This window comes from Urtica dioica, chromosome 2 (genome assembly GCF_054948205.1).
Source record: "Urtica dioica subsp. dioica isolate 48M chromosome 2, U.dioica_male_clone48M_v1_H2, whole genome shotgun sequence".
Classification (NCBI taxonomy): domain Eukaryota; kingdom Viridiplantae; phylum Streptophyta; class Magnoliopsida; order Rosales; family Urticaceae; genus Urtica; species Urtica dioica.
Window position 1 is genome coordinate 7922389 of NC_142757.1, and position 20003 is coordinate 7942391.

General features: G+C 39.7%; 1 pseudogene; it reads right to left on the minus strand.

Annotated features, from left to right (window-relative positions):
- LOC149404047 (uncharacterized) lies at nt 1–1828 on the minus strand (annotated as a pseudogene).
- Between the last annotated feature and the right edge of the window lie 18175 nt (nt 1829–20003).

Here is a 20003-nt window from a genome sequence, read left to right on the forward strand (position 1 = left end):
CTATACAGAATTCGATCTCCCGATCAAGTGGTAACCCTGATAGATCTTCAGGAAATACTCTAGAAACTCCTTTACGACTGGAATATCCTTCGGCTCTACCTTCTGTTCCTTCGATACATCTCTTACGCTTGCTAGGAATCCAACACATCCAATCTGTAGCATCCTCAAAGCTCTCATTGCTGACACCATTGGAAGGGCTGGTTTCCGAGATGATCCATGAAAGTATAACGATTCCCTTCCAGGAGCATGAAACTTAACTTCTTTCTTATTGCAGTTAATCACCGCGTAATGCTTGCTTAACCAATCCATCCCGAGTATAACATCATAGTCAACCATTTCAAGTTCAATCAGATTAGCCATCAGCTCTCTACCTTGAACGTGAATTGGTACGTTCTTGAACCATAACTTAGATTCGAACAGATCTCCTGCCGGACTGACGGTTATGAACGGGTAGGAAAAATACAACATTTCACTTCCTAACTTTTCAGCTACTCTAGATGCAATAAATGAATGTGTAGCACCTGAATCCATGAGTACATAAGCTGAAAGATATCCCACAGAAAGCTGACCTGTAACTGCAGTAGACGTTCCCGTACGTACATCATCTTCACGAATAGTGAACACTCGAGCATTGGCTTTCGGTGGGGCCTTGGTTAGTACATCTCCTTGTCTCGGGTTTGGACAGGTCCTGGAATAATGTCCCACTTGGCCACAATTGTAACAAGTAACATTATTGGCTCGGCACTCGCCTGGATGTCGGTTCCCACACTTCGCACATTGAGGGATGTTCTGATTGTCAGGTCTGGCGCGCTTGTTATCGACGTTCTGGTCACCTTTCTGGAAGCGCTTAACTTTTCCATATGAGTTTCCGCCTCCCGACTGATTCCTCTGCTGAGGCTGATTTCCATAGTTCGTCGGATTACGCCGTCCCGACTGCTGCTGGAAACGATTCCTCTTGAACTAATTCCCTGTGTTCGAACCAGTTTGTGGTGGCGGCACTACAGTAAGAGGGGTTGGAGCAGAAACTGCCATTTCTCCATGCCAAGCGTCGATCCTCAACGCCCTTTGAACCACACTAGCGTAGGTTCTGGGCCCAGTGTCTCCGCTCTCTACCAGCTTCACGATTCCAACGTTCAAACCATGCATAAACTTCGTCTTCCGTGCTTGATCGGTCGGAACCACGGACGGAGAAAACTTTGCCAGCTCGTCGAACTTCGCAACGTATTCTGCTACTGGCATCTTCCCTTGACGCAGATTCATGAACTCTCGAATCTTGCCGGATGTGCTTGCCTCACTCAGGTATTTTTCATAAAAGAGGTTGATGAAGTGTACCCATGTCATAGTTGTTACATCCTATGACATGACAGTTACCTCCCACCAGCTTCGAGCCTCAGAGGTCATCTGGTAGATCGCGCAAGCTACGCGCTCCGCGTCGGACAATTGCATATAGCTGACGATCTTTTGGATCTTCTTGATCCAATTCTCAGCCGTTACAGGGGTCTGGACCTCCTTCGAACACTGGTGGCTTCTGCTTCCGGAATCGTTCGTACACTGGCTCTCCTATAATAGGGGCTACATCAGGAATACGGTAGTTCAGCTCTTCCGCTCTCGCTACCGGTAACGCTGGAAGAGGTTCTTGAGGTTGGTTCTCGGCAGCTAGAGGAGGATCCGGTTGAACCTGCTGATCCATTCGCTCAAGCAGCAATGCCATCAAACGGTTCTGTCTCTCTGTTTGCTCATTCCTTTGCTGCGCTTCTCTAGCCTGTCGTTCCAACGATTGCTCTATCCTTGCGATACGAGCGTCAAGACTTTCCCCTTCTTCCGCCATTACTTCCAGATTCTAAAGGAATCACATGACAATAGCCAGGTCAGAAACTGAACGATGCCAGAAAGCTCAAGATATCATACATATTCTTCAACGAATCCAAACAGGAAACACAGCACACCGACACATTGATACCCTCATACTCCTAGTAACCATAAAAAAAATCGCACATGTAGACACTCAGACCGTAAACAAGATGCTCAGTCAACTAATAGATCTCACAGTCTATAGAAACGACTAAACTGTTGTCAATGGTGCCCACAAGAAGAGTTGTAGTGTGTATTTATGTATATATGATGTCATATAGTCTTACGAAGACTCTTGCTTGTAACTGCTTATTTATTAATAAAAGTTGAAACGTTCATTCAATCTTCCTTGTCTGAAGCTTTATGATAAAACATTAGTCTTTAGTCCATAAACAAACCTAACAACTTACGAAGAGACAAATGTAGATTTGCATGAACAAACTCTTCGTAGTTTTCGTAAAACGATACATTCGCAATCTAAGAGTCAAAGGACTATTGACCTCAGTATGATTGTTAGGAGAATCTATGATGTCTGGTTATGAGGCATTGAGAGTTGGAGACTCTATAGTTCTTCTAGGTATCTTCCGAAGGTACTGAATTGACCAGTGCACTTCTAGACACAAGATAAGAACAAACCATTTAACCTATTATGTCTCGAAGTCACTACGTATGAATTGCATCGTGCTTACCTTAATCTTAAAATGAGACATGTCATTTCACACCTTAGTATTCTCATTTGAGAAAGTCAGAGTTCGCACTCACTATGTGATTCCAATCAAGGCGTATTGGTGAAGTACCAAGTTGTGAGAATGTCATGAGTAACTTTGTGAAGTTCTCATAGAGATGGAATTCATGTACAAGATTGCTGAAATGCAATGTATATCACCTCATGGTTTTTTCCTTGGAGTGTGAATAAATGAACTGGCCAGTGTCCAAATTGAGTCTTGACTCTTTTGGATGAAACAATGTGACTTGTTAGCTCCTCGTCAATACATTGTTTCTAACTTATTCACAAGCGACAAAGGAGTTGAGGAAATAACAGCTAGAAGGGTAAAATGGTAATTTTGTAAATCCCGACTAGCTGATGATATTCATGAAGGGTAAACACTGATAATATTCTGTGGATCCACTCATTACAATTAGGTTGAATTCTTGAGTAGAAAATAAATTCATTTGAACCGAGAGATTTTCAGTGTCAACTCTTTAGTGGAGTCAGTTGACATTAAGCTAAACTTGGAAAAGGTTTGTGAACTTTTGAGTCCAAGTATTTTAGCTCAAGCTTTGTTCATTTGGATCCATGAGGTCACTGTCACGAATAACATCGATTTGGAATAGTTAAACTCGAAGCTAAGTCAAAACAAGAACGAAAATTGTCAAAATGGTATTTTTGTCTTTTGAGACATAGGATGAAATGAATGACAATAAATTTTTTGACATGGTCATTTGATGACAAGTAACACTCGGCCATAATAAGATTAATTGGGCCTTGTGGATTAATTTCATTTCATAAGAATTTTAATAAAAATTCTTAATGGGCCTTTTTCATGTTGTCATTAACAAAATGGAAAAGCTTCTAGAAGCCCCTTCTAGAAGGTGATAGGAGCCTATAATACCCAAAGCAAGAGAGAATATTTTGTGCATAAATGTATCAAGATACTTGTCAAAAGAAAAAGAGGAAACAAATTTCCTCTATGAGGAAACAAGTATTTCGGCCAAGGCAACCAAGAAGGAAACAAAAGAGGAAACTAATCCCTTGGGGATTGACTTGAGGTAGGCGCCCATTTTGGAGATTTGGGCAATAAGGGATTGCTCATAAAGGCTTGGAAAATAAGAGGAAACTACTTCTTTCCAAGGCCAACCCTTCTCCTATAAATAGGACCCTCATTCCTCTCATTCTATTCATTCCACATAAGTTAGAGATTGAGAGCCTCTCTCTCTAGAACTTGTGGTTGCCGCCCCTTCCTCTCTCTCTCTAGTTTATTTTCGATTTTTTGTTTTGGCACCTAGGTCCTCATTTGACCTAGTGTTTAGCTCTGCGACTTCAAGACTCGTTCTTAAGTCGTAGTGTTTAAAAGTGCCCACTCACTGATTCCTTTTATTTTGAGTGATTTAGTGATAGAAACTTTCGTGGTTGCTCGAGTCGCCGAGGAAAGAAAGAGAGACGTGCTGCGAGGGAGATAAGTGTTGCAACTTTCCAAAAGCTTCTCAAAGTTCAAGCTTCAAGAAAGGTTAGTAAACTTCTTAGCTCATAATACTTTTTATTTATATGTACTTGCTCTTTGTCTAGGTTAGTAAAAAACTGTTTTTACTTGAAAAGAAAAATTTTAAAATTCCGCCGCTTTGCGAAGCGTTAAACTTTTTCTTAAACCCTAGATCAATTCTAACAAATGGTAATAGAGCTATGGTAAAAGATATGCATGTACATGTATTTAAAAATTTGAGCTTGAAAATCGTTTTCGAAAGTTTACTAATTTTGTGACAAGTTAAAATTGTTATCTTAGATTTTTTTTAATTTATTGCTCATGCCTTTAAATTAAAAATCATGTTGATTTTCTATGAGTTTGGGATGATATTAAAACACTTTAGAATCAGTTCTAAAATTTTTTATATTGAAAAACGTGTTTTAAAGGTTTGAGAATTTTCGAGTAATTTTTGTGACTAGTTTTCTTGTCTTACTAGTTTCTTATATTTACTTGAATCGTTTTATGCATGTTGTTATTTCTTTTATACCATGTTATTACCTTGCTAATAAAACACCAATAAAAGCTTTAACAACATCCTAAAACGTTCCGTTACACTAGATTCTTTTTCGCACCTAAAAAGGACCAAGCTTTAATTATTTCTTTTTCTTCGAGCTGGAGTAAACCCGCAGTAAAAGTGGAATAACTCCCTGCTCAGAAATTGGAATTTAATGATTCTTGAATCAAATTAAAGCTCTGTCTGTCCTCTGTCCAATGCCACCGGTTTCAGGTCAAAAGGACATCGGAGCCGCCTGTTATGGCGATTTTACTCCGAGGTGCGTGGCTGTTCCGAAAGTCCAGTTTTTTAGAATTCCGGATTTTCAACCCCACTACCATGAGTTATAGAACTCTAATGAGAAAATTTTCTTGAGCAAAAATGTTTTTCATAAGATTATAAACATGATGTGTAAGATTAAAATGTTTTGATTTTTGAAAGTTTAATTGAAATTGATTTTTTTACAACTAGTTTGAATTTTGAAAAACCGTTTTCGCTTTCAAACTTGGAAAATATTTTGTCATCCAAATCAAATAAATTTTCAAAATGTTTTCAAAACTATATCTATGTAACATATGTTCAAAATCTATATGCTCTTGAAAATTTAAGTGGGAGGTCTCCTTGTAGACAAGCCGAAAAATAAAAAGATGTGTAATCTCAAACTTTCAAGTGTTCGAGTGAGTTGAAGTTCACACTTCCCTCATGCACTTCCCGAAATAGGAAATAGGAAAAGATCGAGTATGTACCTTGTGCCTTTATGCACTAACACTGCTCTGAACATGATGATCTAGGATTCTCTTCTAGTTGTCCGCTCTATCGCTCTATAACTAGGAAAACCGTTTCCGAACTTATAAGAGTCGATGAACCAACTCCAAAAACTAAGTGGGAGGGTTATACTTGTTGTTTGTAACCCACGATCCCCAACACTAATGAAAGGTGCAATTGTCGCTAGACTAAGAGTCACCCTCGTGGCCCTCTCTTAAATGAGAGTACTCAAGGGTGCTTTGCACTGATCATTGCTCAATGAGTTAAATCCGAAAGTGAGACAATGAGACAAGACCTCCCCTCGGCGGATTGTTTTTCAAAGTCAATCTTTTGGACTAAGTGGTTGGTTACACTTAGACTCAATCCCTAGTAATCCTCCCTCGAGGCCATGCGAAAGGATGTGAGTGATCAAACCAATTTAAAAGGTGGCTGGTCAAAATTGGTGTATTGACATCTTGGCTAAGCATTAATGATATGTCATTTACTTATAAATGGAGATTTTTTTGCGGCCTTCCCTCGAAGGAGTAAATTATCGTTTAGTTTATAACACCTTTGGATTTTATCAAGTCTTAAATAAAACTTAAATCCTAAACCAAAGACTAATCATAAACTTGTTTCAACTTTTATAGGCAAAATGTCTCCCAACTCTCTCTCTTTCATCCTTTCCTCGAACGAACTCGAAACCAAGAACTACGTAGATTCGAAACATAACCTCGACATAATAGTTACCGTTAACAAGCACAAATGGGTACTCACCACCCCGTGTCCTCCTCTGACGAATGATGATTCGACTCAAGAGGACAATGACGCCTTAGCGGCCTGGCTTCGATCCGATGAGATTGTGAGGTGCTATATCTTACCATCTATGAACAATATGCTGAAAAAGCAGCATCGTGACATCAAGACTGCCGCCGACATGCTCTACAATATTCTCCTTGAGATGTTTGGAGGGCAAAGGCGTCAAACAAGGCAACAAGCAGTCCGACAGTTTATGAACTGTTATATGAAGGCTAGGACTCCTGTTGGAGACTTTATGATACTGATAATTAGTTTTCTGAATAAAATGGAAAGGATCTGAGATTGATGGGAGGATTGTCATAGATATGATCTTAGAAACTCTCCCTACTGATAGGTGCGTTAATCACGCGGAAAACTCCTATTTTCCCGACTAAATCCGAGCTTGTTCTCGAGTATTTGTGATGTTTTTGTGTGTTTTTGAGAGACTTGTAGGTTTTAGAGGCCAATGAGGTATTAAGGAGGTTAGAAGAGCATCACGTGAAGTAACGGAGCCATTTTGAGAAGATTCGAAGACTTTTCGCCAAGTTAGAGCAAAGAAGAAGTACAGCGTCCTCTTGTGAACAATTCTGAGAGTTTGAAGTAAACATTTTGGATGATCCAATTCCATGATTGGATAGAGCTCTCTCTTAGCTTTCCAACGCATATTTATTTGCAAGAATCGGACATCGGAGCTAGGAGTTATGGCCGTTACAAAATCGGTGCGCGCGGGAAGAAAAAGCGCGCGGCGCGACCCCCTAGGGGGTCGCGCCGCGAGGTTCCGAAAATCGCCGAAATCGATCTCCGAGCATGAAGCGTGGAACGCGAGGTCTTCCGGGATGTCAACCTCACGGCGCGACCCTCGAACTTCGCGCCGCGAGGTCCGCCGAGACAAAAAAAGAGGAAACGCGGATTTGGAGTCGATCTGAGCCGTTGGATGACTTTTAATTACCCAATATGCTCCGAAAATTAAGAGAAACCCAAGGATTTTGACCTAGGCCTATAAATACACCTCTCAATCTCTTGTTTAGAAACTTTTGGCACTTTTTCATTGTTTTTCTTAGTGTTTGGGAGAGATAGAGAGAAAGAGGAGAGCCGTTCTTCATCAATTCGCGTCAATTACAGTTTTCTTCTTCTCTTTTACTCTTGAACTCCCGTATTTTAATTTTCAATTTAGTTTTCAATTATGGTTTCTTCTACTTCTTTTTCTTTTATTTTATTTTTGTTTTCTCGCTACGCCATGAACTAATTCCATTAAGGACTATGGCGTAGCGGGTTTAGGATGCGGTTATGGATATGATTTAATATATTGAAGTTCAATTTCTATTCTCTATTGTTTTGCTTAATTCAAATCCATTTTTAATGCTTGATCGAGATTAGCTACCTTGTTCATGATTTAATACTTCAACTTGATGCTTGAGAAAGATTAGGTTGTTAGTGTTTTGGTTTGAATTACTATGTTGCATGCCTAAGCTAGAGATAGTTAGGTTGCCATTGAATCGTGTGAGTGCTCTTGATATGAATGCATGTTTTTGTTAGGGATTGAGATCGAGAGAAGATTTTCCTAATTTTGACATAGGTTGTTAGATGCTCGAGAGAGATTTAGCAATATTATTCTGTGAGTATGGTTAGCAAAGAGTAGTGAGTTGATTATTGATTGTGCGTCAAATTTGTGTATCCAAACCGTTGAATAAATCCGTGAAGCCTTGGTCCTTAGCCTCTCTTTCTGCTTACAACTTTTATTTGATTATTTTGTTATTTAATTGTTTTAAAACTTGTCAATAATTTGTGACATCTTTCCATCTTTCCTTTTAGTTCAATTCGTGCTAGTTGATTTGTTTGTTAATTAAGCTTGTTCCTCGTGGGATCGACACTCATACTTAATTCACTATATTACTTGAACGACACGTGCACTTGCGCGCGTAAAAATCGCAACAAATTTTTGGCGCCGTTGCCGGGGAATAAGTCTTCAATTGGGATTCAATTCACTAGTTTCAATTTGAACTTTATTTTTATTTTTGTCTAACGTGTGTTCATTCTCTTATTTCATGGGCCCTTGCGACAACCAACAATGAATTACAATTGGCCGACGTACCAAACGCCGGAGAATGAGCACCACTACATGGAAGCATGGGATGATCAATCGTGCAGCACGTGGGGAGCGCCACAATATCATCAACAATACTACGCCCCACCGCCACAACAACATGAGCTCCAACACCAATACTCGGAGTACCACTACATGGAGGAGTGGGATAGTCAACACAATTACTCATATGACTACCCTCACTACTCCCCTCCTCCTCAATACGACGATTCCAAACTTAGAGCGTTGTTGCAATCCGGGATTGATTGGTTGTCCGCGTTCTCAAATAGGCAAGAGGCTTTCATTGCAAGCCAAGAGGCCTTCATTGCTCAACAAGAGGAAGCCATATCAAGCTTCGTGGAGAAGAAAGACCTCATGGTTTCCGTCGAGGAAGACGAGGAGGAGGAGATGAACGCTCTAGGTGAAGACAAAGAGAGAGAGGCGGATCCTTTACCGACAAACCCACCGCCCACTTCACCACCGCTAATCCTCTCTCTCCCAAAAGAGACATACCCACAGCGTCTCCTTGATGTTGTGACCTCATCACCGATGCTTGAGAAACATGGTCTCCCCGTCCTTCATGCCACAAGCTTCAAGCTCCCTCAAGGAGACCTTCCTTGGAAGCTGCAAATTCCTTGGAGCGTGTCAATATCGGTGGCAAGAAAAGGCGGAGACAATACCATGAATGAGGGCCAACCCAAGGGCCTCATTGCGCCAAACAAATCCATGTCGGCTTCCGTTGATCCGATTCGTCCACCTCGACCACCTCCCTGGCGACGAAGGAAGACACTTTCGTGGAGGAAAAAGAGGAGCCCATCACCGCCTCCATGGAGAATGAAAATGCGTGATCTGACACCTCCACAGCCGCCGAGTTATCCACACTCGGAGAACCATCATGCTATCTCGCTTATTCCTACATAGGTCAATCAATGGACGAGGCCTCCCGAGCGAAATTGGAAGATGAGGAAAAAGAAGATCCTCCACGTTGAGTAAAAATGTCACGAGTAGGGGCGTTCGACCACCCCCGCAAGGTAAGTCCCCTTTCCATCATTTTTACCGTGTGATTACATTGAGGGCAATGTAAGTTTTAAGTTTGGGGGGTAATTGTTTATCTTGCGGGGGATTTTTGTACATTAGTAGTTGTTTTTTCTAGGTTGTTTTTGTTTTGTTTTAGGATAATTGGTAGAAATTGGTGTTTTGTGTGCTTTAACTGACTCAATAAATGTTTGTCGATGATATGGATAGTCTTAAGCCGTAGACATGTGAAAAAAATCCGTGAATTACCGAGTGAAAAAGAATCTTGTTGAGTTTTGTGTTATCGCTTAAAGCCCGAATAATGTTTGTCTCGATGCTTAGAAGACCTTGAGTAGTAGTCTAACTAAGTTCTGAAAAGTGACCACCGAACACACTAAGAACCTTTTCGGATCTCTAGTCGAAGCAAAATTGAGCGCACATTGATCTAGTAAGAATGATATAGGCGTTAGGAATAACCCGTCGAGCCAAAAAAAGCCAACCCGAGATTTTTTATCAATTAGAACCCACTCACAAAAAGCCGAACGATTTACCTTTCTCGATACTTAGTCAGAAAAAGCCGAGCCAATGATTTGAAAATCCCACAAAGAACCTCATTGACTTTAGCGACTCTTGAGTGACATTGTTAAGTGAAATTTTTTCTATTTTATGACATGTTCTCCGACTCGTCTCTACATATTACATTGTCCACTAGACACACCACGCCGGTGATTATTTATATCGTTATGCAAAAAAAAAAGCAAAAAAAAAAAAAAAATTCTGAAAAAATAGAAAAAAAAAGTGTTTATTTATATCATATATTTTTATTTTGGCGTGGTGTTCTATGTGTTTGTTTTAGAGACGTGTCGCTTATTGTTGTTGAGTTGAAGTTTGGGGGGAAACACGGGAAATAAAAGACTAAGTAAAACGTTCTTGTTAGGAGAAATTTGATGCCAAGAACGTGGGGGTGAGTGAACGAGCTTTGTATGAGGGTTGTGATTTTGGTGAGAGATTTGAGTCGCTAAGGTCGATGTTTGAGCCACTAAAAATTCCATTTCGTACCTTTGACCCTAGCCTGTAACATTACAAGCCTTTAAGACCTATTGACGAGCTAGAAAGGACATGTGCGCATTAGTGGAGATCAAGGGTAAAGAGAAGGCTTATGGTGTGTCGAATTGAACAAACTATCATTCAAAGAATCGATTCTTGTGGTCGCATATTAGGATTGGGAAAGGCTACGAGACTTGGGAATCAAAAGCTAATCGAGACAAAATAACATTGCAAACCGCTTGAGCTAACACGAACTTGTATGGATTCTTTTACATTTGGTAGTTGACGTAGAGTTTAAAACCATGGATTTCCGTGTAGATGTAAGTCTAGAGGTTTGAAATTGAGGCAAATATGAGTCAGTTATTTTAATTAAAGCATTGAGATTTACCAATTTAGTGTAGGTAACTTCTTTTGTGTGTTTTATTTTGTGTTATTTGTTTTGTTGCTTGAGGACACGCAACGGTTTAAGTTTGGGGGTATTTGATAGGTGCGTTAATCACGTGGAAAACTCCTATTTTCCCGACTAAATCTGAGCTTGTTCTCGAGTATTTGTGATGTTTTTGTGTGTTTTTGAGAGACTTGTAGGTTTTAGAGGCCAATGAGGTATTAAGGAGGTTAGAAGAGCATCACGTGAAGTAACGGAGCCATTTTGAGAAGATTCGAAGACTTTTCGCCAAGTTATAGCAAAGAAGAAGTACAGCGTCCTCTTGTGAACAATTATGAGAGTTTGAAGTAAAGATTTTGGATGATCCAATTCCATGATTGTATAGAGCTCTCTCTTAGCTTTCCAACGCATACTTATTTGCAAGAATCGGACATCGGAGCTAGGAGTTATGGCCGTTACAAAATCGGTGCGTGCGGGAAGAAAAATCGAGCGGCGCGACCCTAGGGGGTCGCGCCGCGAGGTTCCGAAAATCGCCGAAATCGATCTCCGAGCATGAAGCGTGGAACGCAAGGTCTTCCGGGATGTCAACCTCGCGGCGCGACCCTATAACTGCGCGCCGCGAGGTCCGCCGAGACAAAAAAAAGAGGAAACGCGGATTTGGAGTCGATCTGAGCCGTTGGATGACTTTTAATTACCTAATATGCTCCGAAAATTAAGAGAAACCCAAGGATTTTGACCTAGGCCTATAAATACACCTCTCAATCTCTTGTTTAGAAACTTTTGGCACTTTTTCATTGTTTTTCTTAGTGTTTGGGAGAGATAGAGAGAAAGAGGAGAGCCGTTCTTCATCAATTCGCGTCAATTACAATTTTCTTCTTCTCTTTTACTCTTGAACTCCCGTATTTTAATTTTCAATTTAGTTTTCAATTATGGTTTCTTCTACCTCTTTTTCTTTTATTTTATTTTTGTTTTCTCGCTACGCCATGAACTAATTCCATTAAGGACTATGGCGTAGCGGGTTTAGGATGCGGTTATGGATATGATTTAATATATTGAAGTTCAATTTCTATTCTCTATTGCTTTGCTTAATTCAAATCCGTTTTTAATGCTTGATCGAGATTAGCTACATTGTTCATGATTTAATACTTCAACTTCATGCTTGAGAAAGATTAGGTTGTTAGTGTTTTGGTTTGAATTACTATGTTGCATGCCTAAGCTAGAGATAGTTTGGTTGCCATAGAATCGTGTGAGTGCTCTTGATATGAATGCATGTTTTTGTTAGGGATTGAGATCGAGAGAAGATTTTCGTAATTTTGACATAGGTTGTTAGATGCTCGAGAGAGATTTAGCAATATTATTCTGTGAGTATGGTTAGCAAAGAGTAGTGAGTTGATTATTGATTGTGCGTCAAATTTGTGTATCCAAACCGTTGAATAAATCCGTGAAGCCTTGGTCCTTAGCCTCTCTTTCTGCTTACAACTTTTATTTGATTATTTTGTTTTTTAATTGTTTTATAACTTGTCAATAATTTGTGACATCTTTCCATCTTTCCTTTTAGTTCAATTCGTGCTAGTTGATTTGTTTGTTAATTAAGCTTGTTCCTCGTGGGATCGACACTCGTACTTAATTCACTATATTACTTTTGCGACACGTGCACTTGCGCGCGTAAAAATCGCAACACCTACATCTCTTGATACCTCCAAGATGAACTACTCCATAAACAAGCTAGAATACACTGTTACCAAGCTTATGAAGGAACTTCACACTGCTGTAGGTCTCACTAAAAGAAAGAGGAATCAAGGAGAGGCACATGCTACTAAGCAAAAAGCCTCCGCCTCTGGAACTGTGAAGAGACCTTACAAGGCCGATAAAAAGAACTGTCCTGCCTATCTCAAAGCAAAGGAACATAGTATTGTACTAGTTACTGAAGCATGCTTAGTAGCTGATAATGTATCAACGTGGATTCTTGAATCTGCTGCTACTAACCATATTTGTTGTTCCTTGAATGGTTTCAAGAAAACCAAAAGCTTAGAGGAAGGCGAGTTCTGTTTCAAATGGGGTGATGGGAGCCTGGTGTCTGCGAAGGCTGTGGGATCCGTGACGCTGTCTTTTGAAGACCGCACTTTAAACTTGAATAATGTTTATTTTGTTCCTACCTTTGGGAAGAACATAATATCCGTTGCTCGTCTTCTTGAGCAAGATTATTGTTTAAAGTTCATTAAGAATCGAATTCATATTTCGTTTCCTGATAATTCTTTTGTCACTGATGCATGTATGAAGAATGCTCTTTTCTACATCCTGTTGGAATCGATCTAGGGTTTAAGAAAATAATTAATGCTTCGGTAAGTGGCGGAATTTTAAAAATTTTCTTTTACAAGTAAAACCAGTTTTACTAACCTAGACAAAGAGCAAGTACATGTAATTAAAAACTATTATGAGTATAGAAGTTTACTAACCTTTCTTGAAGCTTGAACTTTGAAGAAGCTTTTGGAAAGTTTGCAACGCTCGTCTCCCCTCGCAGCACGTCTCTCTTTCTTTTCTCGGCACCTCGAGCAACCACGAAAGTTTCTATCACTAAATCACTCGAAATAAAGGAATTAGTGAGTGGGCACTTTTAAACACTACGACTTAAGAACGAGTCTTGAAGTCGCAGAGCTAAACACTAGGTCGAATGAGAACCTAGGTGCCAAAACAAAAAATCGAAAATAAACTAGAGAGAGAGAGGAAGGGGCGGCCAAAGTTCTAGAGAGAGAGTCTCTCAAATCTCTTAAACTTGGATGAATGAAAAGTGTGGAATGAGGCTCCTATTTATAGGAGAGGTCTCACCTTCAATAAGGTAGTTTCCTCTTCTATAGAATATCACATATTCATGAGCCAATTTACCTTTTCCTTCAAAGAGTCACACGGCCAAGACTTGCCAAGCAAGTCCTTGGATTTGTTTCCTCTTTTATTTATTTCTCTCTTGATCCTTTTGGGCGCCTACCTTGGTTTCCCCTTAGGGGAAATTTGTTTCCTCTTTTTCTTTTGGCAAGTATCTTCATACATTCATGCACGAAATATTCTCTCTTTATTTGGGTATGTTGGGAGCCTATACCATCTAGAAAAAGGCTTCTAGAAGCTTTTCCATTTGTTCATAACAACATGAAAAAGACCCATTAAGAATTTTCAATAAAATTCTTATGAAATGAAATTAATCCACAAGGCCCAATAAGACTAATATTGGCCGAGTGAAATATGTCATTAAATGACCTTGTCAAAAAATTTATTGACATTCATTTCATCCTATGTCTCAAAACACAAAAATACCATTTTGACAATTTTCGTTCTTGTTTTGACTTAGCTTCCAGTTTAACTATTCCTAATCGATGTGATTCGTGACAGTGACCTCATGGATCCAAATGAACAAAGCTTGAGCTAAAATACTTGGACTCAAAAGTTCACAAACCTTTTCCAAGTTTAGCTTAATGTCAACTGACTCCACTAAAGAGTTGACACTGAAAATCTCTCGGTTCAAATGAATTTATTTTCTACTCAAGAATTCAACCTAATTGTAATGAGTGGATCCACAGAATATTATCAGTGTTTACCCTTCATGAATATCATCAGCTAGTCGGGATTTACAAAATTACCATTTTACCCTTCTAGCTGTTATTTCCTCAACTCCTTTGTCGCTTGTGAATAAGTTAGAAACAATGTATTGACGAGGAGCTAACAAGTCACATTGTTTCATCCAAAAGAGTCAGGACTTAATTTGGACACTGGCCAGTTCATTTATTCACACTCCAAGGAACAAAGCATGATGTGATATACATTGCATTTCAGCAATGTTTTACATGAATTCCATATCTATGAGAACTTCACAAAGTTACTCATGACATTCTCACAACTTAGTACTTCACCAATAGGCCCTGTTCGGAATCACATAGTGAGTCCGAACTCTGACTTTCTCAAATGAGAATACTAAGGTGTGAAATGTCATGTCTCATTTCAGGATTAAGGTAAGCACGATGCAATTCATACGTAGTGACTTCGAGACATAAGAGGTTAAATGGTTTATTCTTATCTTTTCTCTAGAAGTGCACTGGTCAATTCAGTACCTTCGGAAGATACCTAGAAGAACTATAGAGTCTCCAACTCTCTATGCCTCATAACCAGACATCATAGATTCTTCTAACAATCATACTGAGGTCAATAGTCCTTTGACACTTAGATTGCGAATATATCGTTTTAAGCAAACTACGAAGAGTTTGTTCATGCAAATCTACATTTGTCTCTTCGTAAGTTGTTAAGTTTGTTTATGGACTAAAAGACTAAGGTTTTATCATAAAGCTTCAAACAAAGAAAGAATGAATGAACGTTTCAACTTTATTAATGAATAAGCAATTACAAGCAAGAGTCTTCATGAGACTTTATTATATCAAATGCATAATATAAAGATTACAACTCTTCTTTTGGTCACCATTGACAACACATCCATCCCACTCAACCTTCTCTTTTAGACACCGAAATAGATAATGATCTAATTAGGGAGCCAAAGAGGATCAAACTTTATGAATCCTCCGATCTAACAAAATCAACATACCTATGGCACTTAAGACTTGGTCATATCAGTCTAGATAGGATTAAGAGACTTGTGAGGGACGGTCCACTCCAAGCCTCTGCAATAGGTTCACTACCTACTTGTGAATCCTGCATAGAAGGAAAAATGACTAAGCGACCTTTCTCCGATAAGGGTCGAAGAGCCACTGAGTTGCTGGAACTAGTACATTCTGATGTATGTGGTCCGCTCAACCAACAGGCACGTGGAGGATACGAATACTTCGTTACCTTCACCGATGATTACTCACGATATGGGTTTGTCTATTTGCTCAAACACAAATCTGAGACCTTTAAAGTATTTAAGGTCTTTAGGGTTTTAGTGGAAAAGCAAACTGGCAAAGTGATCAAAACCCTTCGATCTGATCGAGGTGGTGAGTATATGTCTGGAGAGTTCGATGACTTTCTTAAAGAAGAAGGTATCGCTTCTCAGCTTACCGCACCTGGCACACCTCAACAAAACGGAGTGTCAGAGAGAAGAAACCGAACTCTTATGGAGATGGTTAGATCAATGATGAGTTACTCATCACTCCCTCTTTCCTTTTGGGAATATTCCCTTGAAACAGCCGCTTACATTCTGAACCAAGTTCCGTCTAAAACGGTTCCTGGTACTCCTTATGAAAGATGGACTGGCAGTAAAGTAAGTTTGGGCCACATCCAAATTTGGGGTTGCCCTACACATGTGCTAAGGAAAAAGACTAGCAAGTTGGCTAGTAGGTCAGAATTGTGCTTGTTTGTGGGATATCCAAAGGAAACCAAGAGTCCCGAGGACGATAAGACTTTCGTAAGCACGAATGCTCGTTTCCTTGAGGAGGACTTTATGAAGGATGCAAAACCTAGAAGCAAAATTGTGCTTGAAGAAAAGTTGGGTGAGGAAGCTTCTACCTCATCTGTAAGAACTGTTCTTACCCCAACTAAAACACAACCTAACTCATCAGAATCTCGTCAAGTAGTACTTCGACGTAGTGGGAGGGCTACTCAAAAGCCTGACAGGTACATGTCTTATGGAGACTCTCTTGTAGCCGTCTCTGACATGGATGATCCTGTTTCCTATAGCCAAGCGATGGCTTGTTCTGAATCAAACCTTTGGCTTGACACCATGAAAGTTGAGATGCACTCTATGTATGTCAACAAAGTCTGGAAACTTGTAGACCTTCCTGAAGGGATTAAACCCGTAGGGTGTAAGTGGATATACAAGAAGAAAAGGGGTCCTGATGGAAACATCGAGACGTTCAAAGCATGACTTGTGGCGAAGGGTTATACCCAACAAGAAGGGATTGACTATGAAGAAACCTTCTCGCCAGTCGCGATGCTTAAATCCATCCGCATACTCCTATCCATAGCTCCAGCTCTCGACTATGAGATCTGGCAAATGGATGTCATGACAGCCTTTCTGAATGGCAATCTTGACGAGCGCATTTACATGGCTCAACTAGACGGTTTTGTGGATAAAGGTCAAGAGACCAAGGTTTGTGAGTTGCTTAAATCCATTTATGGACTAAAGCAAGCATCTAGGTCATGGAATATTAGATTCGATGAAACTGTAAAGAGCTTCGGCTTTGAACAGTCAATAGATGAGCCTTGTGTTTACAAGTTAATACACGAAGGCAAAGTTGGGTTTCTGGTACTATATGTCGATGATATACTACTCATTGGTAATGACGTGGGTAAGTTATCTGAGGTTAAGGTCTGGCTGGCAAAGCAATTCGATATGAAGGATCTAGGAGAAGCCGCGTACATTCTGGGGATCCAAATCTTTCGAGATAGGAAAAACCGGACCTTGTCGCTCTCTCAAGCATCTTATATTGATAAAGTGATGGATCGCTTCTCGATGCAAGACTCCAAGAAGGGCCAAACACCCTTTATGCATGTAGTCTCACTCTCTAAGGACCAGTCTCCCAAGACTGCACAAGAGATTGAAGATATGAGGAAGATTCCTTACGCCTCTGCCGTAGGAAGCCTCATGTATGCCATGCTTTGCACTAGACCTGACATCTGTTTCGCTGTTGGCGTAGTTAGCCGTTTCCAATCCAACCCTGGACCCGAGCACTGGATTGCTGTTAAGCATGTTCTTAAGTATCTTCAAAGAACTAGGAACTTGGTGCTTACATACTCAGGTACTAACCTGACTATGACGAGATATACCGACTCCGATTTTCAAGCGGATAAGGATTCCAGGAAATCCACTTCGGGATCTATGTTCATCCTTAATGGTGGAGCTGTTGTGTGGAGGAGTATTAAGCAATCTTGCATTGCTGACTCCACAATGGAAGCAGAATATGTAGCTGCTTCTGAAGCATCCAAAGAGGCCGTATGGCTTAGAAAATTCCTTAAGTATTTGGAAATTGTTCCAAACGCCGACGAGCCCATGACCCTTTATTGTGATAATAGTGGGGCTGTCGCTAACTCAAAGGAACATCGAAGCCATAAGCGCTCTAAACATATTGAGAGGCATAACCATTTGATTCGAGAGATCGCGCAGCGCGGAGACGTGGAGGTGAAGTAGATCTCTGGCAGATCCATTCACCAAGGCCCTAGCGAACAAGGTCTTCAACCAAAATCGAGAGGGATTAGGCATGAACTACTACACACATCTTCTTTGAGTCAAGTGGGAGTTTGTTGTCAATGGTGCCCACAAGAAGAGTTGTAGTGTGTATTTATGTACATATGATGTCATATAGTCTTACGAAGACTCTTGCTTGTAACTGCTTATTTATTAATAAAAGTTGAAACATTCATTCAATCTTCCTTGTCTGAAGCTTTATGATAAAACATTAGTCTTTAGTCCATAAACAAACCTAACAACTTACGAAGAGACAAATGTAGATTTGCATGAACAAACTCTTCGTAGTTTACTTAAAACGATACATTCGCAATCTAAGGGTCAAAGGACTATTGACCTCAGTATGATTGTTAGGAGAATCTATGATGTCTGGTTATGAGGCATTGAGAGTTGGAGACTCTATAGTTCTTCTAGGTATCTTCCGAAGGTACTGAATTGACCAGTGCACTTCTAGAGACAAGATAAGAACAAACCATTTAACCTCTTATGTCTCGAAGTCACTACGTATGAATTGCATCGTGCTTACCTTAATCCTGAAATGAGACATGTCATTTCACACCTTAGTATTCTCATTTGAGAAAGTCAGAGTTCGGACTCACTATGTGATTCCAAACAAGGCCTATTGGTGAAGTACTAAGTTGTGAAAATGTCATGAGTAACTTTGTGAAGTTCTCATAGAGATGGAATTAATGTACAAGATTGCTGAAATGCAACGTATATCACCTCATGCTTTGTTCCTTGGAGTGTGAATAAATGAACTGGCCAGTGTCCAAATTGAGTCTTGACTCTTTTGGATGAAACAATGTGACTTGTTAGCTCATCGTCAATACATTGTTTCTAACTTATTCACAAGCGACAAAGGAGTTGAGGAAATAACAGCTAGAAGGGTAAAATGGTAATTTTGTAAATCCCGACTAGCTGATGATATTCATGAAGGGTAAACACTGATAATATTCTGTGGATCCACTCATTACAATTAGGTTGAATTCTTGAGTAGAAAATAAATTCATTTGAACCGAGAGATTTTCAGTGTCAACTCTTTAGTGGAGTCAGTTGACATTAAGCTAAACTTGGAAAAGGTTTGTGAACTTTTGAGTCCAAGTATTTTAGCTCAAGCTTTGTTCATTTGGATCCATGAGGTCACTGTCACGAATCACATCGATTAGAAATTGTTAGACTGGAAGCTAAGTCAAAACAAGAACGAAAATTGTCAAAAGGGTATTTTTGTCTTTTGAGACATAGGATGAAATGAATGTCAATAAATTTTTTGACATGGTCATTTGATGACAATTAACACTCGGCCATAATAAGATTAATTGGGCCTTGTGGATTAATTTCATTTCATAAGAATTTTAATGAAAATTCTTAATGGGCCTTTTTCATGTTGTCCTGAACAAAATGGAAAAGCTTCTAGAAGCCCCTTCTAGAAGGTGATAGGCGCCCATAATACCCAAAGCAAGAGATAATATTTTGTGCATAAATGTATCAAGATACTTGTCAAAAGAAAAAGAGGAAACAAGTATTTCGGCCAAGGCAACCAAGAAGGAAACAAAAGTTGAAACTAATCCCTTGGGGATTGACTTGAGGTAGGCGCCCATTTTGGAGATTTGGGCAATAAGGGATTGCTCATAAAGGCTTGGAAAATAAGAGGAAACTACTTCTTTCCAAGGCCAACTCTTCTCCTATAAATAGGACCCTCATTCCTCTCATTCTATTCATTCCACATAAGTTAGAGATTGAGAGCCTCTCTCTCTAGAACTTGTGGTTGCCGCCCCTTCCTCTCTCTCTCTCTAGTTTATTTTCGATTTTTTGTTTTGGCACCTAGGTCCTCATTTGACCTAGTGTTTAGCTCTGCGACTTCAAGACTCGTTCTTAAGTCGTAGTGTTTAAAAGTGCCCACTCACTGATTCCTTTTATTTTGAGTGTGTTAGATTACGTGTATATTGGACTAATTCTGCTGACTAGATTAGTTGAGATTAATTAGGAATAGTTATCTGTCATTTATTTATTTTTTTTATTTCCTAGTCTTTAGTAGTCAGTTAGATTGTTAGCTATTATTTAGATATCTTGTTAGCTTGTAACCTTATATAAATGTGATTCAGTAATAAAGAAAGATACACGTTCAAATATATTTGCTCTCATGGTATCAGAGCAGTAAAACACCTATAGGTTCCTGCCAATTCTAA